Source organism: Castor canadensis, chromosome 10 (assembly GCF_047511655.1).
Source record: "Castor canadensis chromosome 10, mCasCan1.hap1v2, whole genome shotgun sequence".
NCBI classification, from domain to species: Eukaryota; Metazoa; Chordata; class Mammalia; order Rodentia; family Castoridae; genus Castor; species Castor canadensis.
In genome coordinates, this window is record NC_133395.1 from 34,954,929 (window position 1) to 34,973,064 (window position 18,136).

The following is an 18,136-nucleotide window of genomic DNA, read 5'->3' on the forward strand; positions in this document are numbered from 1 at the left end:
CGCGCCCTCCTCCCTCTCCCGCGCCAGGATTGCGAGGATCCGCTCCCGGGGTGCGCAGGCAGGGGTGGGGGCGCCAGGGAGGCGCGCTTCTCGGGGCTCCCCTCCGGCGCGCTGGGCAGGGGTCCACGGCTCCCGCTTCCTTAGCCCCCTCCTGCGAGTTGTCTGCTTTCCTAAAGAAGTGGCGCGGGCGGGCGCCCCATCTCCACGGGTGGCGAGACGAGGTACGCGTCTCCGCCTCGCCCCCATTCATCCCGCCAAGGTGAAGCGCGAGGAGGAAGGACGCCCCCGCCTCGCTCGCAACGTGCATCGCTCCCAAACCCAAACAATGATTTCCCGGGCGTCCTTGCCCAGCCCTCCGCCGCCCGCTGGGCTGTCCCTGCCCGGACCCCATTGTTGCCCGACCCGGAGATGCCGGGCGTCCGGGGACGGACCCCGCAGCCTCAGCCCGCCGCCGGAGCCGGCTCCGCCCACACCTTTCCAAGTTAGCGGGCGGGTGAGCCGCGGGGACAGCGCTGGCGCCCGGCCCCCTCCCGGCGCGCCCCCACTCGGCCGGGAGTGGGGAGGGGGCGGGGGCCGCGCGCGCTCGGCGCTTTATTTGTCTCCGAATTCTTGTCCTAAGGCTGCTTGGCACGCTCGGACACAAAAGAGGGGACTTTCTGGCGGCTCCGCGCGAGTCCTCGCCCTGCGAGTTGCAATCGGGGGGTGACTCCCGCCTCGAGCCCCCGAGGGCCCCCTCAGCCGGCGGCTCCCACAGCTCCGTGGGCCATGTGTAGGTTATTTGGGGTGCCGCAGAGAGGTGGTGCAGGTGACAGGGACGCGCGGCCGAGGCCCGGGGCCAGGGGCGGGGGCAGGGGTGGGGCGGGGTGGAGGCTCCGCGGACCCACCCCCCAGCCGGCGGCCCGGGCGGCCTGGCGAGGGCCGGGCAGTGGGTGTCGCCTTCTACCTCTGCGTGCGGGGAGGGGTTAGTTTCCCACAGGGGATTTCAACCATCACACTCAGAGCCCGCCTCCTAATCCTCGGGCGGAGCGGCTCGGGGGCCCCATTTTATGGCAATAAAGCGACTTAGCGCCTGCTGAGCGAGCCCCTCCCCGCCGCCGCCCCCGCCCTCGGCCCCACCCCGGGGCTCGCCCGCAGCGGCGGGGCTTTGTTTCTGGGGAGGAGGACTCGGAGCTCTTTTGTTTGGGGGTTTGGTGTTTTCACCCCCCCTCCTCCCCAGTCTCACCCCACCCCACCCCACCCCACCCCCCCGCGCCTCTCCGGTTTCCTGAGCTGCGGGCTGCAAGGGAGGAGAAGCGGCGTCCTGCAACCCCCTCGGCTGGGCCCCGGGGTAATTCGATGCGGGCCTGGCGAGGCTCCCCACGCTAGATCGGGGCTCGCGTCTCGGCAGCCTCCACCCACCGGCCCACCCTACATTTAGCGCATCATGTGATCCGGGTAAGTCATTTGCAAGTACAACAGTTCCCTGGGTCGCCCCCCATTCATTTCCTGAGAACTGCAGAGAGCAGCTGAGAGGTTCTGCGTGTGCGTGTGAGTGTGCGTGTGCGCGGGTGACGCCGTGTGTGTGCGAGAGTGAGTGTGCGCGCGCGCGAGTGTGAGAGAGGGAGAGAGAGAAAGGGCGAGAGAGAGGGGGACTCTGTGTGAGGGAAAGAAAACAATTTCTCCTGCTCTGCAGCTTCTGTTCAGGTCTGTGCCGATTCCGTTTCTTATCAAAATAAACAACCCCCTCTTTTTTTTTTTTTTGTCATCCCAAATCAGACCGTCTTCTCTTAACATGCTTTATTTTTCCTTCTGTCATCTGCTCAAGTTAAATCATTTTGGTTGGTCTGTGTTCTTACAGAGGTGGGGGAAAGTGTTGGGGAGCGGGAGGGGGTCGGGGAAGGGCGATGCTATTGCATAGCAAGTAGAGGCGATCGGATTCGTGGAGAAGAAAGAGGAAGGTTACTTCTCCCACTCCCCTAAAATTTTTAAAAAGAACTTAGCAAGTAAGGCGAATTAAGCAAATGTTTTTCCACCCGTAGTGGAATTGTTGGTTGCCGTGTTTGCCTGACAGTTGCCACGGATGAGAAATAAAACCCTGGGCTGAATATGGGGGGGGGGGAGGTCGTGGGAGTAGTTGGTCCCCAGAAATAGATGGGTTGGATGAATAGCCGCACGGGGCCGAGCGGGCTGTGTGTGTGCGCTGGAGAGAGTGGAGGGGAAGGGGTTAAGGCGGAGATGACACTGCTGGCATGAATAGTGGTCCTGGTGCTACATTCATTATTGTCTCTGGTCGTAATGATGTGTAACTGTCACTTGCTACAGTGCCTGGTCCATGGAAGTAGCCACGGGCCAGCCCGTAATTTTCAATTACGGGAACCTGGCCGGAGTTGACAAGGGGCAACTTTGCAGAGCCACCTGGGTCGGGAAGCCCTCGGAGCCGGCCTTGGAGCCACTTCTTGCCTTACCAGCTCACTCCGAGGGCTTGGACTTGACCTCCGCGACATTAGTTGGTGCTTATGTTAGATGCTTTCCCACAGGGAGAATTCATCCTGCTTTTGTTGGGTGGAGAGCTGCCTACTAGAACTTTGAAAACTTTTATCTTTGGGGAAAAGGGTGGGGTGCACTCAACAGTTTAGTTTCGCAGTGCATTTGAGGCAAAAGCTCAGAAAAAGTACCAATTCCTTTGTTATATGCCCTGCAGCTTCCCTGCTCCCTTCCCCCTGCTCTTCGAGTTTTGCATACTTTAATAGTAATAGCCTTAATTCAGCTGATAAAAGCCGACTCTGTTGAGTTAAAGAGTATTAGTACCACGGAATGTGTAATCTGGATAAACAGTTTGTGTGGTTAGTATTGTCAGCTCTCTAATTTAACTGTACAGATGGCGTAAGTATCCTTCTCTACGGATTGTTTTAAATAATTCCACTGGCTAATAGAATTCTCGGACAAGCAATAAGCTATTTTAACTCGGCGTTAACGTTCTCTGTCTCCCTGTAACACCCGAGAGAGACGGGCCGCTCTATTTACATTTAGTACGTGTGCATCTAGTTGCTTCGTAGACACCTGCCAATCAAATACACGTCATCCTGCAAGTCCACCTAGACGCCTGCATGCCCTCTTCTCAGTGGAGGATAGAGTTGTTTAGATAAGAAAATGCGTTGAAATATATTTGGTGGCTTTTAGCAGGCAGCAGCTTGCGGTGGGAATAGGAATGGTCACTTTGAAGAGTGACACTGTAAGAAATGCCTTTGAAATAGGCATTTAATTACAACAGTGGCCACCCCCACCCCCAAGAAAAAAAGGCTGGTTGTGCTATTGGCAAATCTCATTCATATGTTGTTTACATTTTTAAAAACCACATAGAAATTGGCCACGTTAAAGGGGTATACTTTCAGGCTAGAAAAATTGTAACTACAGAACCTTAGTAGGAATAAGATGTTGAAAGACGTTTCAGTTGCAGTTACATCTTTATTGTTGCAGCCTGGTCAGTGTTGGTTCCAGATTGAGTATATTAAGCTCCTTTGAGTTGGGAATCTGAGCAGGGAAGTATTGGCAGAAATACGTGAAAGAGGCTTATTATTCTACCAGCTCATAATTATTACAAAATACACTTAAACTGGGAAAATTGGAATGTTTTCACGTACAAATTTCATAATTTATGAATTAAAACTGTCTAACTGACATAGCCATGTCATGTTCAACAAAACATTCTTGAGGCATTTCTGTTTATTATTGAAGTCCTTCAGTTATTTATCTACTACTTAGTAAGGTATTTTTAAAAGAAACTTCAACCAACTAAACTTTATTGGGGAATGCTTTTTATTACTGTTTGTCGAATGAAAATTGTTGTACTAATGAGCCCTTAACACCTCCTGCCCTCCAAAGTGCCTCTTCAAGAAATGAATGTCCTTTTGGAGGAAAGGGTCCTGGTGTAGCATTTGAGACCTTGACCTTAGCAACTCTTGGCTGGTGGTTGTTTACTGCAGCTGCAGTCAATGCTTGTACTGAAAGGGGAGGGGCTGCAAACTGTCTCTCCCAGGCTCTGAGGGAACAGAAGGGATGCTTGACATACAGTCCCAAGGGCATGCATCAGGCCTACATGTTGCTAGAGATCTCTTCTGGCCTCCTGTGAAGGGAAATACTCGTTTCATAGCGTCAGAGTGAGTCTTGGAGGTTACATCATGAAGCAGGCTGTTACCAATTGAATGAAATAATTTGATCTTAAACGTAGGTGTGTTTTGTCTCAGCAAAGATGATTTAAATGCATAGGTTGTAGGCCTGTACTGTGGGCATTTTGAATTGGAAATGTTGGTTAATCTAGAGTAACCTTGCCCAGTGAGGTGATGTCAAATAGTTGAACATATAAAATATGTTCCATTATACAAGGTACAAATTAAATAATATTAGAATAATTACATTAAATTGGGATGTCATTTTTTTATATTTGCAAGAAACATTCTTCTTAGAGTGTCAAGTTCATAAATCTACCTATAGTACAAAACTAGTAATAGTACAAATTTATTTGAATTCACATACTTTATTTGAGACAGGGTCTCACTATGAGCCCAGGCTAGGCTTGAACTTGTACTTTTCTTGTCTCAGACTCCCAGGTGCTGGGATTCTAGGTGTGCACTACCACACCCAGCACAAATGTATTCTTTTTCTTTTTTTTTTTTCTTTTGGAGAAATGAGTTTGTCCACTTGGGCTTCTTGTAGATTAATGAGCAAGAGCTAAAAAAATCCCAAAAGAGTTTTACTCAATTGATATCATTGTTATCTTTTTTTGTTTAGGAAATGACTTTGTTTTTGTAAGTTTTGAAATGGATGCAGTTGCCTGCCACTTATACTGGCTGGTTTGAAATACCTATGTTTTTGCCCAATGTTCATTTATTTTATTTTAAAACTCAAAGTTTTATATTTTTCAGCTTAAAAGGTATGCCTTACTTTCATCGGTAAATGTGTACAACTGGTAAGGGTAAAAATATTAAGATGAAATCACTTGCAACACCCAAAACCATGGCCTTAACTCAGCCATGCTTCTAGAAGCAAAATGGGAGTAAACAGATGGGCCTTGCCCTGTGCGCAGAAGGTCAACGGCCTTCTGATCTGTCAGACCTGCTTGTCTTCTAGATCCCAAGCCCTGCCAGAGAGCTGTATGCCTTCATCCTGCCAGAATTCATTTTCAGGATCTTCATGAGCCACACCCCATTTGATCTCAGCTACTGAGTTTTTGTGGCAGATAACACATGCTGTGGATTAAATGGTTACTTTATATATTCGCAGTAATTATGTTAGGAAAGGATTTTGTTTTGGGTGTTTATTATTACAGAGTGGCTACTTGAGTAGTCATACTGCTCCATAAAAATTTGTTTTGGTCTGGCAGTAGATTATAGGATATTTGCCCAAAGAATTCTAACTCTGGTATGGGCTTTCTTCCTTTATTTTTTCAATTTAGAGTCACACTTTTCTTTTGTTGCTGGTCTATAGTTTTGCATTTTTATTAGTGTACTAATTGGACTGGTCCAAACAGCATTATGTCTGGGTTGAGGGGAGTAGCAGAAAAGCCTCATGGTTGTCTCACTGCATGGAAGGTGAGAGGGGGAGAAATTGGAGAACTTCCTTTCCCCCTTCCCCCTTCCCCCTTCCCCCTTTCCCCTTCTCCCTTCCCCCTTCCCTTCCCTTCCATCATGGAGGCTAGTATGATGACTGTCTGTTGCCTTTGACAGCCAGAAATTGGGTCCCAGGTACATTTCCCATCCTTTTCAATGTGTGTAGCTTTTGCAGTCATTTTTGTTGTGATACACCATTTGTATATGTACATATGTATACATATATTTTGTATATGTATTTATGCATGTGTCTTTATAGTCATCTATATTGGTATCTATTGGCCCACACCATATACCTTATGACGAAAAATTAAGTAAAGTCACACACATGTAAAAAGGAGAAGCATTCAGAGTCTGAGTTTTTTCAAATTCTGTGTTTAATAATGGTATTCTTACTTTGAGATTAACAAACTAATTCATAACCAAACAAAACCACCCTGCCTCAAAAAAGACAACAAAGATATATTACTGTAAGAAATGAAGTAAAAAAAATAAGAAGACTTCCATTCATTTCATAATCACATGTCCTCTGAGGTCATGTACCTGGGAATCAGAACACATTTCTGGGGCAGAAATGTCTCAGTTTGAGTCTGCTTTCCTTGTTACCAATTCTGGATGACCTTGGTCAAATTTCTGTAGTATGGTGAGGTTAAATGAGGTCATGTGGGTAAAAGTCACTTGGTAAAACTATGAAGTACTAGTGTGGCAACTGATTTGACAGGAAACTGCTCATGCCCTCTGCTATCTACCCAGCCAGTGTCCCCACCAAAAGGGATGGCTTTCCCAGCTTCTGGAAGCCAACATATAAATGACACTTATGGAGAAGGAATTTCCGAGTGTGGGCTGGCAGTCAAAGGTCATGAATTCCATTCCTGTCTCTACTACAGATTTGCTTTGTGACCTTGAGAAAGTCACTTTATAAAAGTTACTGGGTAATTGGTGTAAAAGTTGTTGACTATTAAGATTTATGTAATGTAGGTGAAGTACCTGAACTTTCTAAAAGAAAAATATGCATAATATATTTTACATAATCGCTTACAGAAAATTGAAAGCAATTGAAGGTCAGCAATGATGATTTAGAGATTAGTGTTTATCAACTGGTCATTAAACATGTCCTGGTTTTTAAAAAATAGAATCGTTGAGTTTGTGATGTATTTTAGAAGGAAATTGAACTATTGATCTTTGATAGTCTGTTCATTAGCTGTTTCATACGTGACTTAAATGCATAGTAAAGAAAAGTAGATGATTGGGACCTTGTATGTTTATTTGAAAATATATTGAACACATGTTTTATTTAGAGTTATAGTCACATTTTTCTATCATGTACATTTCACTACACATACAAACTTGAGAAAATTAAGAACAAAATAATTTACATTTCACCCCAAGTACGTTTTCTCCAGCTGAAAAGGGAAAAACAAGTTTCGAAGAAACAGATGCTAACTACCTCATGGATGTAATTCATTTGGCCTCTTTCTCTGTCACAAGTACATGCTTCCTGACTCCTGTGCATGTCACAACTATCACTGTAAACACCAGCATCACTTCTGTGGGACTCTTTTATTTATCATCTCTTGCTTTAAGAATGTGCTGGGTTCTAGGCTATATTCTCTGGCTACATAGCTTGTGATACTCCTTTTGATTGCTTGTTGATTGCCTTGTTACCTCCTAGTGATAAATCCTTGAGCGCAGGAAATGAATATTCTTCATAGTTATTTTACTGGTATCTAACCCAGTCCCTAACGTGATGACTGATGTATATAGTAAGTGCTAAAATACTCAATGAAGGCACAAATGGAGGAGTAGTCACTGTCCAGTGCATATGGCTGTCCTTTCAGTAACTAAATGTCACTGTCATGATCTCTTCCTACTTAACTCATTTACCTCTAACTGAATGTATTCTACAGCACCAGCCATTTCTTTAATTCACTGTATTTTCCTGAAAGGTTTTATTTTTTTTTGTGAAAAGAAAGCGTGTAGCATAGGATTTGAAACATCTAACTACTTAGCTTTAGTGGTCTTACAAGGGGAAGTTAATTTTCCCAGTCTCAGTTTTACTCACTAGTAAGTAAAAAGCACAAAAACAAATAATGTGAACATCACAGAATGTTTTTAAAGATCAAAATGTGCATACATTACCTAGCATAGGACTTTATACATTTTTCTGTGCTTAAGAAATATCAGTGTGGTCCAGTGTGACGATGCCGCTCTTAAAGCACGAGTGCTAGCAATAAAATGAGGTGGCTTCTCTTTATTGCACATCTGCTAGAATAGAGAGGTTAGGCTTTGGACTGCTCCTGTTAGCTTGTTTAGCAAGTCTCTTCAGTAAACAGGGAAAGGTAGCCCTTGGCGCTTGTAGAGTTGACTTTCAAATAACTGGCCCACGCACTAGGTCGTGTGGTGCCCCTAACATTCCCTTTATACCCTGGAGTTTGGCTTATTACCATCATGTGATGAATGCATCTTTGGAGCTATTGTGTATCCCTTGCCAAATAACAGCCTCCCCAGCCCCCCCCCCAGCCAGCCAGCCCAGACACTTTGCCACTTTTGTTAATCATTTAAAAAGTTATTTGGAAATTCTATGGCTTTTACCGTCCTCATTTTAATGAAATGAGTAGAAAAAGGGAAAATGAAAGGAGGAGGAATGCTTCTTATCTCGATGATCAATTGAGATTGCGTGCTGAAAGTGGTAAACCTATTAAAATTGATTAATGAAGTTAGGTTGATGGATTGTGAAAATGAGTGAAGTTACAGAATATATAACCTGCTATTTTTAGTGACTGTATTTAGTAGGATATATATAATTACAATTTTAAAAAATTTCCTTTTTTTCTATGGGAATAGATTTTATAATTTATGTCTGGTTCCTTGACTTTTACATATTTGAATTTGATATCAATTCATTGATATTTGTATCAATATATTTTGCTGTCATATAATATGTACACCATAATATAGTGAAAATCTCATAACATGCAGTGCTGTTGACATTCTATTATATTCACCACGCTATGTCTTATATATGCTTTGTTACTTCTATTTTACAGATGTGGAACCAACTTATAAGCAAAGTTAAGCAGTTTCATCACAGTCAATAGCCACTTAGCTTTAGTATGGTGATTTGAGCGTTTAGAAGTCCCCTGAACTTTTTCCTCTTGTGTTACGTTTATCTTCTACTAACATTAAATACAATATTCCAGGTAGTGCCAGTGGCTCATGCCTGTAATCTAGCTACTTGGGAGGCTGAGAATGGGAGGATCGTGGTTCCAGACCAGCCCAGGGGAAAAAAATAATAAAGTTTGAGAGCCTCCATCTTAATAGAAAAAGCTTGGCATGCTGGGGCACGCCTGTCTTCTATGGTAGGAAGCCTAAAGCATAGGAGGATCACAGTACAGTTCTGCCAGGGCAAAAAGCAAGATCCTGTCTCAAAACTAACCAGGAAAAAAAGGGCTGGCAGCTTGGCTCAAGCGGTAGAGCACCTGTTTAGCAAGCAGGAAACCCTGAATTCAAGCCCTAGTACTGCCCCCCTCCATATATGTATATATGTATTACATGAAATAAGCTACATATATATATATATATATGTATATATATACATATATATATTTGATGTAATATATATTCTAGAGTTCGCAAGGAATATTATGAATATTCTTCATATTGGAAGAATGAGAATGTTTACAAATAACTATGCTTAGTGACTGTATCACTTTATTGGTTATAGACTATATTGATTTACTACATTTACAGGCATACACTTTATTATAATACTTACTTTAATAAAGAGGCCAATTATTTGTTTGCTGATATGTGTTCTAAAACAAATTATGAGACCTAAGCCAAAAATTATTTTAGAAGGAAACTGCTTTCGGATGTTCCACGATAGTGATTATAAGTAAATTCTGGCTAATGTCCATTCTGCTGGTGGATGACGCTATTAAAGTTAGAGGCATAATAAAAGTAATAAAAAGCATTTTTATAAAAACACTGTACTTACCAGTTTGACCTGTAATTTTTTTTTTTAGCCCCTATGTACATGAACCATATACAAAAATAGGTAAGAATCCTCACTAATGAGATAAAAATTGAGAAGGGGAAGTAAGACTAATGAACAAAATGGTGACACAAAATAATTTGTGATTAGTGGAACAAGTGCTGTAAGTTGCTTTTACAAAGTGCGGGGGAGAAAACTGTGTTTATCTGGGAAATCAAAGGTTTCAGTAGATATGTGACCAAACTCCTTTATGGAAAAAAATGTACTTTTTTTTTTTTTATAGAAAAGAAGAAACAAACAGGCAAACAGACGAATGAAAACTAAAAGCCGATGTGGGCAGCTGTGGTGTTTTCCCAGCTACTACTTCTGTGAGCTTTTAGAACTGATGGCTCTATGGTGTTTTGGCTAACTTCCTTCATTTGCCATATCACCAGAAATGCTCTCTTCCAAAGTTAGACCCTAGAGTCGACTTGGTCCATAGGGCATGCAGTGTTATCATGAGTTTACAGAAGGCTTTTTTGAGCTATGAGAGCAAAACAAAAATAGAATAGTGAATGATTAATAACAGTTCAAAAATCATACTTTATATATGAAGCTCTCTAATGAAGTTCTTTTATATTGTTGATAGGATCTGATATATAATATTTTACTTATACCTCATAGGAATTTTAGCCTTGACAAATTATAGGAATGCAAATTTTTTAAAGATAAGAAGAGTGGAAGGAAAAACTTGATAAATAGCTATATTGCTCCAAAGTTCACAATCAACTACAGTTTCCCAGAGGTGTTGCCAGAAGGGTTATTTAGAAAGAAACTTGAAGTGGGTGGATACTTCAGGGGTGACATCCAAGAATGTGCATTAGCTCTTCTCTGTAGGTGTAAATATGGGAAACTTGAGCAAACACAAAATTTTTCATTTAGAGAGATTGTATAATGAGATAAATGAACTTTTAAGGTGTCTATAAAAAGCATTAATGGATTTCTTATTTTATTCTGAATGCTTTGTTAAGTATGGTGCATCGTGCTGTACCAGTGATCTAGGCTGAAGGAGTTACTTTGTGCTTTATTTATAAATAGCTGGAAAATTAAGAGTTTGCAATACTCGAGCTGGCAAAAAAATTTTGCTTAATGCTTGTGGTCAGACTAACTTTAGTTTGATCATAATATTCCTGGTAGAGTGGTGGGACATGTATTCACCATTTTATTTTATTTTTTAATTTTTAATTTTTGAGACAGGGTCTCCCTATGTAGCCCAGACTGGCCTTGAACTCACCATCTTCCTGCCTCAGACTCCTGAGTGCTGGGATTACAGGTGTGCACCACCATGCCTCACTACACATTTTATTGATGAGGCTATTACAGAGAAGGGAAGATTAACTGGAAGGTGGCAAAATCAAGTGAAACATATTCTTTCCATTTCTTCCCATCACTGCCTTTCTTTTATTTAGTCCCAATAAACCAAAACTTGAAAGTTCCGATGCACAAGAGGTGTCACTTTCTGCTGTCTAGCTCCTATGAGACACATGCCCAGTGAACGTTGGGCATGCACTTTATAATGGCATTGAAAAGGTCCAGCTAGCTAGGCAAAGTGGTGCACACCTGTAATCTCAGCTACTAGGGAGGCCTAGGTAAGAGGATTGTAGTCTGAGACTGGCTGGGGCAAAAGCATAAGACCCTATCTGAAAAATAACTAAAGTAAGAAGGGCTAGGAGGTGGCTCAAGTGGTAGAGCACTTGCCTAGCAAGCCCAAGACCCTGTGTTCAAAACCCCAGTAGAGTCAAACATGCCACTCCCCCGCCTGCTGCAGAAGCCCCCTCCTATATAGCATCCCAGAGAGATCAGCTGTGGAAGCAGATAGAAAAACCAATACTCCAGAGAAATGACGGAGTGGTGCTCACTTACCATGTGCCAAGGCTGGAGTTAGGCCCTGAGAACGTGGAGGACTTTGTTCTGAAGATCTGGAAAGAGCAGTGTAGCTACACTCAGAGGAAGGCCACTCTAGTGCATTCTAATCCTTCTGATCTTCATAGGTCTTCCATGTGTCTACAAAACACCCTAGATAGTTTAGGTTTTATGCTTTAGTCTTTTTAAAATACGTTTAATCTTATCAGAAAAATCTTTTTCCACTTAAGCATGTGCTTTCACTGTTACACACATTTATTTTCATTAAATGTGTATGGTATGTATGGTATGTTTTGTCTGTCTGTCTATCTATCTACCTATTATCTATCTACCATTTGTTTGCTTTTTTTGACCCAGGGTCTGGCTGTGCTATGTAGTGCAGGCTGGCCTCGAACTCATCATCAAGCCCCAGGCTTGCCTTGAATTTGTGATTTGCCTGTCTTGGGCCTCCTAGGTGCTGTAATTACAAGTTTGCTTGACTACACCTGATTGTGTGGTACATTTTAAAGGTGTTATTTCTGTTAATGTTCCAACCAATTCACAGATAAGTACTTCTGGTCTTTAAATTGAATTTTTTTTTTTACTTACAGAACTCTCATTTTTCAAAGGAACATAACAAGGATCCCTAGGAAATAAACTTGGTTTTGCAAAGGCTCATTTTGATTGCAGTGTTAGTATTTACAAATTTATCTTTTTCCTTCAAGAGTGTATAGATGTGTGGAGATGTTATAACTCATTTTTTTTTGTGAATTCCTTTCTCTTTCACTTAGCTCCCCTTCCTCTTGGTGACAGTAGCATGAGAACTTTGATGTATTCTTTTATATTTTTCTCCATGTCTGTACGTGTTAGGAACAGGTACACGTGGTTTTTTGGTCACTTCTTACAACAGTGAAACTATTTTTTAAAAATAATTTTCATTCAGTACTGCTGAAAAGAAATCTTTCTACTTGGATGGTACAGTTGTAATCCATTAAAAATGTAGTGGCATATTCTAAAATATGGTTATTCCATAGTCTTCTCAATCATTGAATAGACTATTAGTTGATGGACAAGTCTTTGTTTCTAGTTCTTGTCACGAAAGGCAATGTTGTAGTGTCTTTATAGTTATACCCTGACAGCCCTATGTAATAGATTTCTGGGGATACTTGTCCATTCAGAATGGACATGTGATTTTACTTTTCGCAAATGTCTTGATGTTGCTTTGTAAAGAATTAACAGTTTCCATTTTTACAGACAAATACCCTTCCCCTAAACGCCATCATTAGTAGTTGACTCTGTGTCAGTCTGATAGTTACATAGTGGCATCTACTTTTTACTTTAATTAATATTTCCTGATTGCCAGTGACTTTGAACATCTTTTCCTTTGTAGGCAAATTGGGATTGTTACAAGAGTTGTCCTTTCATATTCTTTATCCATTTTTTCCTCTTTGATTGTTGTACTTTTGTAGGAATTTTCTACATTATAGCCATCAGCCATTTGACATCTGAGTTGCAAAGAATTTTTTTTAAATGAATGATCTTTTGTCTCTTGACTGTTCATTAGGTGCCTCTGATATATAACATTTAAAGTTTTTATCAGTTGCTTCTGTCTTTGGTGCCCTGCTTTGTTTTAGGTTTTTTTCCATTAATAAAATAGACATGTAGTCTACACTTATACTTAATATTTCTTTTCATTTTGGTCATTGATCCATTTGGAATTTGTTGTATATGATATAATATGGGGATTTCACTTTTATTTCCTTTCAGATACTTATCCATATCATTGTATCATCACTTTCTAAATACTGTGTCCTGTTTCTAGAGCATATAAATTCTACATTTGTCATATTTCATGTTCTTGTGTATCCTCTAGTACCAGATACTTGTCTTTCATAAATGCTTTTTCTTTGTATTCTCAGACATGTAAGTAACATTCATGTGTAAGGAATATTTTCTCCATCCTCCCACCTCCCTTGGGCAAAAATATATATAAAACCCCATTGTGATTCTAATTGGGATTGCACTAAGTTATATAAATCTTGGGATAACTAACATTTTAATGTTATTTGTAGTGTATTATATTATCCCAGTTCAGGAATGTGTATAGTTTTTCCATTTGCTCATCTTATATTTTATACTTTAAAAATTAGTATTTTATTCGTAATGGTCATTTCCTCTTTAATTGAATTTATTTCTAAATGCCTTTAGGTTTTTGATAATTTTATGTCTGTGAGATAATATGGTTTTCTTTTTTGGCCTGTTTATATAGTGAGTTACAGTTACTGATTTTTGAATGCTGTACTAAACTTGCTTATATAAGTCTTACTTAATCCTGGTGTATTGTATATAGCTGAATTTGATTTACTAATATTTTGCCAAGGATTTTTTTTTTTTTTTTTTTGGGGTTTGAACTCAGGTGAGCCACACCCCCAGTCCTTTTTACTTTGGTCATTTTTCAGATAGGGTCTCTTGTTTCTGCCCAGGCCAGCCTGGGACAACAGTTCTCTAGTTTATGTTTCCTCCTGCAAAGCTCAAACCTCTGATCATTCAATTTTTCTTTTGATCAATCTGGCTAGAGGTTTATCAACTTCACTGAAATTTTTACATTGCCTGTTTTGGTTTTATTGATTTTTTTTGTTCTTTGTTTTTCTATTTTCTAATACATTGATTCCTGATCCTTATTATTTTCTTCCTTCTGCTTCTTGTAAGTTTAATGTATTCTTTTTCTAGTTTCTTAAGATGGAAGCTTGGAATAATGATTTACGCCCTTACATGAAACTATAATGCTAAATAAACATGGTATTCTGAACACTGCTACTTTAAATTTTCATTAAATACATTTTCTAATTTTCATTGTGATTTCTTCTTTGACCCTGGATTATTTAACACTGAGTTGTTTAGTATTCAGATATGATCTTTCCTTTACTGATTTCTAGTTGCTATCCTTGCTTTTCAGAAAACATACTTTCTATGTCCTTAGTCCTTTAAATTTTTGCTGAGATCTAGTTTATGGCTTAGGGTATGGTGTGTTTTGGTGACTGCCACATGTACAGTTGAAAACAATGTATCTGCCTTGCTGGTTGGAGAAGTCTATAAGTGGTCAAGTTGGGTAAAAATGTTTTTTTTTTTTGGTGGTGGTACTGGGGTTTGAACTCAGAGCCTCACACTTGCTAGGCGGGTTCTGTACTGCTTAAGCCACTCCACCAGCCCCTGTTGCTTGTGGAGTGGCTGCTTTTTGACTACTTGTTCTTTTGAGTATTAGAAAAGGAGTGAAATGCTGTTGTGAATTTATCTGATTCTTGTATCGTGTCAGCAGCTTTTGCTGTTTGTATTTCAAAGCTCAATTATTAGTTCATACATGTATAGGTTGTTAGATTTTCTTGGTGAATTTGCCTCTTTGACATTATGTAATATAACTTTTCCCCTATAAAGATGATGCCACTTTTAAAAATCCAATCTTAAATATCGCCAATATTTATATAGGGTGATTTGGCCAATTACATGTAATAGAATTTTGTACAATTAGGTTTTTATCTTTAACTTGATACTCATTTTCTCCTTTTTTATCCCCTTTTTCCTTTTTTTTGGCTGGATTTTTACTTTTTTTTTTTTTTTGATGGTACTGGGGTTTGAATTCAGGACTGTGCACTTGCTAAGCGGGTGCCCTACCCCTTGAACCACATCTCCAGCCACTGGATTATTTTTAGTGTTCTGTTTCATCTCCACCATTGGCTTATTAGTTATATCTCTTTTTTTAAAAAAACTGTTTTTAGTGCTTAGAGTTTATAACATGCATCATCAACTGCTTACATTCTACCTTTAAATAATATTTTACTGCTTTTTTAATGATGAATCAGAGTCTTATAAGAGGATATTGCCATTTTCCCTATTTGTTCTATTTTCTTTATATATTTTGCTTATATATTATAAACTAGAAATTTTCTAGCTACAGATTTGTTTTAAACTGTAAATTAACATAAAGGAATTTAAAATCACCCAGGTACAGTGGCTGAAACCTGTAATCTTAGCTAAACTAGGAGGCAGATATTGGGAGGATTGTACTTTGAGGCTAGTCTGGGCAAAATGTTGGCAAGACCCCATCTCAACCAGTGGCTGGGCATGGTGGTAAATAGATGCAACCAGGGGAAGTTCTGGGCATAAAGCCAGATCTATCTTAAAAATTACCAGTGCAAGCCAGGCACCGGTGGCTCAAATCTGTAATCCTAGCTACTCAGGAGGCAGAGCTTAGAAGGATTGTGGTTTGGTCAGCCTTGGCAAATACTTTGCCAGATCCTGTCTCGAAAATACGCATCACAGAAAAGGACTAGTGGAGTGGCTCAAGGTGTAGGCCCTGAGTTCAAAACCCAGTACTGCAAAAAAAACCCCAAAAAACAAAAAACCAAAAAACCAAAACCAGCCAGTGCATAAAGAGGTGGAGGAAGTGGTTTAAGTGGTAGAACACTTGTCCCTGATTTCAACCCCTGCACCACCAAAATAAATAAATAAATATCAGAAAAAAGTGCTTTTCATATTTACTCACATTTTTGCTAGTTCCAGGATTCTTTATTTCTTCATTTAGGTAAAAAATTCTGTAATTTTACATACAGAGATGCTCATTCCGGGTGCCTGGCATGTGTCTGACTTTACCTACAAAGGAGGCTGAAGCAGTGGGATCTCTTGTGCCCTGGTGTTCAGGGCCCAGGGAGACACAACCAAGCCCAAACAACAAAACAAAACGGGAAATGCTTTCAGTATTTCTTGTAGGGCAAATCTGCTGACAGGGACCTTTCTCAGGTTTTCTTGTCTGAAAAAGTCCAGTTGCCTTTGCTTCTGAACTATTTTAGCTGGGGATTGAAATCTGGATTGGCAGCTCTCCTCTATTTCTTAAAAGCTCCTGCTCCACCATCTTCTGGTTTCCATGGTTCCGAGGAGATGATTTTTGACATTCTTTCTTCCTCTTATGGAAGTCTTTTTTCTCCCCTCTGGCTCTTGTCTGCATTTTTTCTTTAGCTTTGGTTTTCGGCAATTTTAATATTACATGCGTGTGTGTTCTAATTTGTAATTATCCTGCTTTGAATTCTCAAGCTGTTTTAATCTGAAGTTGACTGTCCTTGCTAACTTTTCTTAAATTTTCCTGCAGTCTTTTCAAGCATTCCTTATGCCCACTTCCCCTCTCTTCTTCTGTAAAACACTGACACATGTATTAGACTGTTTGATACTGTCCCACTCTGTGCCACTCCACCATCTGTTTGATTTTTACTTTACTTTCCATTAATTCATCTTCAAGTTTTCTAATTCTTCCTGTTGTGTCCAGTTTGCTGATACAACGTTATCGGTGTAGCATTTTCATATGACTTTAAAATATTTTCCACTCCCTTGGTGAATTTCTCTTTCTGTGCATGTTTACCTTTTCTCTAGATTCTGTAATCTTGGATATCTTAAAATTCTCTCTCTGATAGTTTCAACATCTTTGCTGTCTCTAGCTCTGATTGTACTAACAGCTTTATTTCTTGACAGTAAGTAATTTTACTTGTTTTTTGTGTCTGAGATCTCCAAGTTGACCATCTCTGTGTTGTCTTTGGTGCAAGTTTACTCAATCTTTTACCCATTTTTAGGGTTGTTGTTGAGTTGCTGGCATTCTTTGTATATTCTGCATATCAGCCATATACCTGATACATGGTTTTTCCTCCATTCCCTGGACTACCTTTCGCCTTTCACTTTATTGTATCTTTTGGTATACACAAGTTTTTTCCTTTTTGAGACAGGGCATCACTTTGTGGTCCAGGCTTGCCTGGGTTTTGTGATGCTCCTGTCTCTGCCTTGTATGTGCTGGGATTGCAGGCATGCTCCACTGTGCCCAGCTCAAAGTTTTAATTTTGATATAATTCAGTTTATTTATTTATTTTTGTTGTTTTTTCTTTTGGTGTCATGTCTAAGACATCATCAAACATAATGTCATAAGCTTTTGTCCAGCTTTTTTCTAAATGCTTTACAGTTTTACCTCATTAAGTTTTTTGGTAGCTGTTGCCATGCATATGTTTGGCTACTTATAACTCCATGACCATATTCTCCATTAAATTATTGTTTCTTTTTCCATTGATTGCCTTTAAAATTAAATTTATAATTCATCCTAGACTAATGAATGTTGTCATTCTTGTCTATTTTTTGAGGGATGGTTTTGATGAGCATGAGTTTATTGTACCATTTACTTTCTATTTTAGTGTCTATTTTTTCTTTTTAATTTGTTTGTTTTTTAATGTGCAGTAGATTTTTTTCTCTCCCAGATTCTGGATTTTTCCTTTTAACCTATTTTATACACTTAGAGCTGGTGGAGTAGCTTAAGTGGTATAGCACCTGCCTAGCAAGTGTGAGGCCCTGAGATCAAACTCCAGGACCACCAAAAAAAAAGTTACATTAAATATAATACTTTATATCTGTTTTTCAAAAAATAATGATTTTTGAACTTACTCATTTCTTTCTTGATCTTTTTCTTAGGGTAATTTAAATCAAACTGATACGTATTTCCTTTTATTTCCTACTTGACCTCTGACAATTTGGAAGCTCCACCAGACTGTGATGTATGACTAATGGTCAATATTACTTCTCTAGTTTCACGTTTAGAGTCACCACTAGCTCTTTTAATACTGATGAAAATACTTTACTTCCTTAAGGTACC

At 40.1% G+C, this 18,136-nt stretch overlaps 1 protein-coding gene across 8 annotated transcripts in view; it reads left to right on the forward strand.

The window, feature by feature from the left end:
- Positions 1–18,136, forward strand: part of Klf12 (KLF transcription factor 12) — a 580,787-nt gene that overhangs the window by 172,851 nt on the left and 389,800 nt on the right. For 3 of the 8 annotated variants that reach the window (XM_074043230.1, XM_020179158.2, XM_020179162.2), the window contains exon 1: positions 1,441–1,683. The exons of 1 other annotated variant lie outside the window; for it this stretch is intronic. The gene's annotated coding sequence lies outside the window, so the exon portion shown is untranslated. 4 more of the 8 variants (XM_020179159.2, XM_020179157.2, XM_074043233.1 and 1 more) reach the window with 3 other exon arrangements.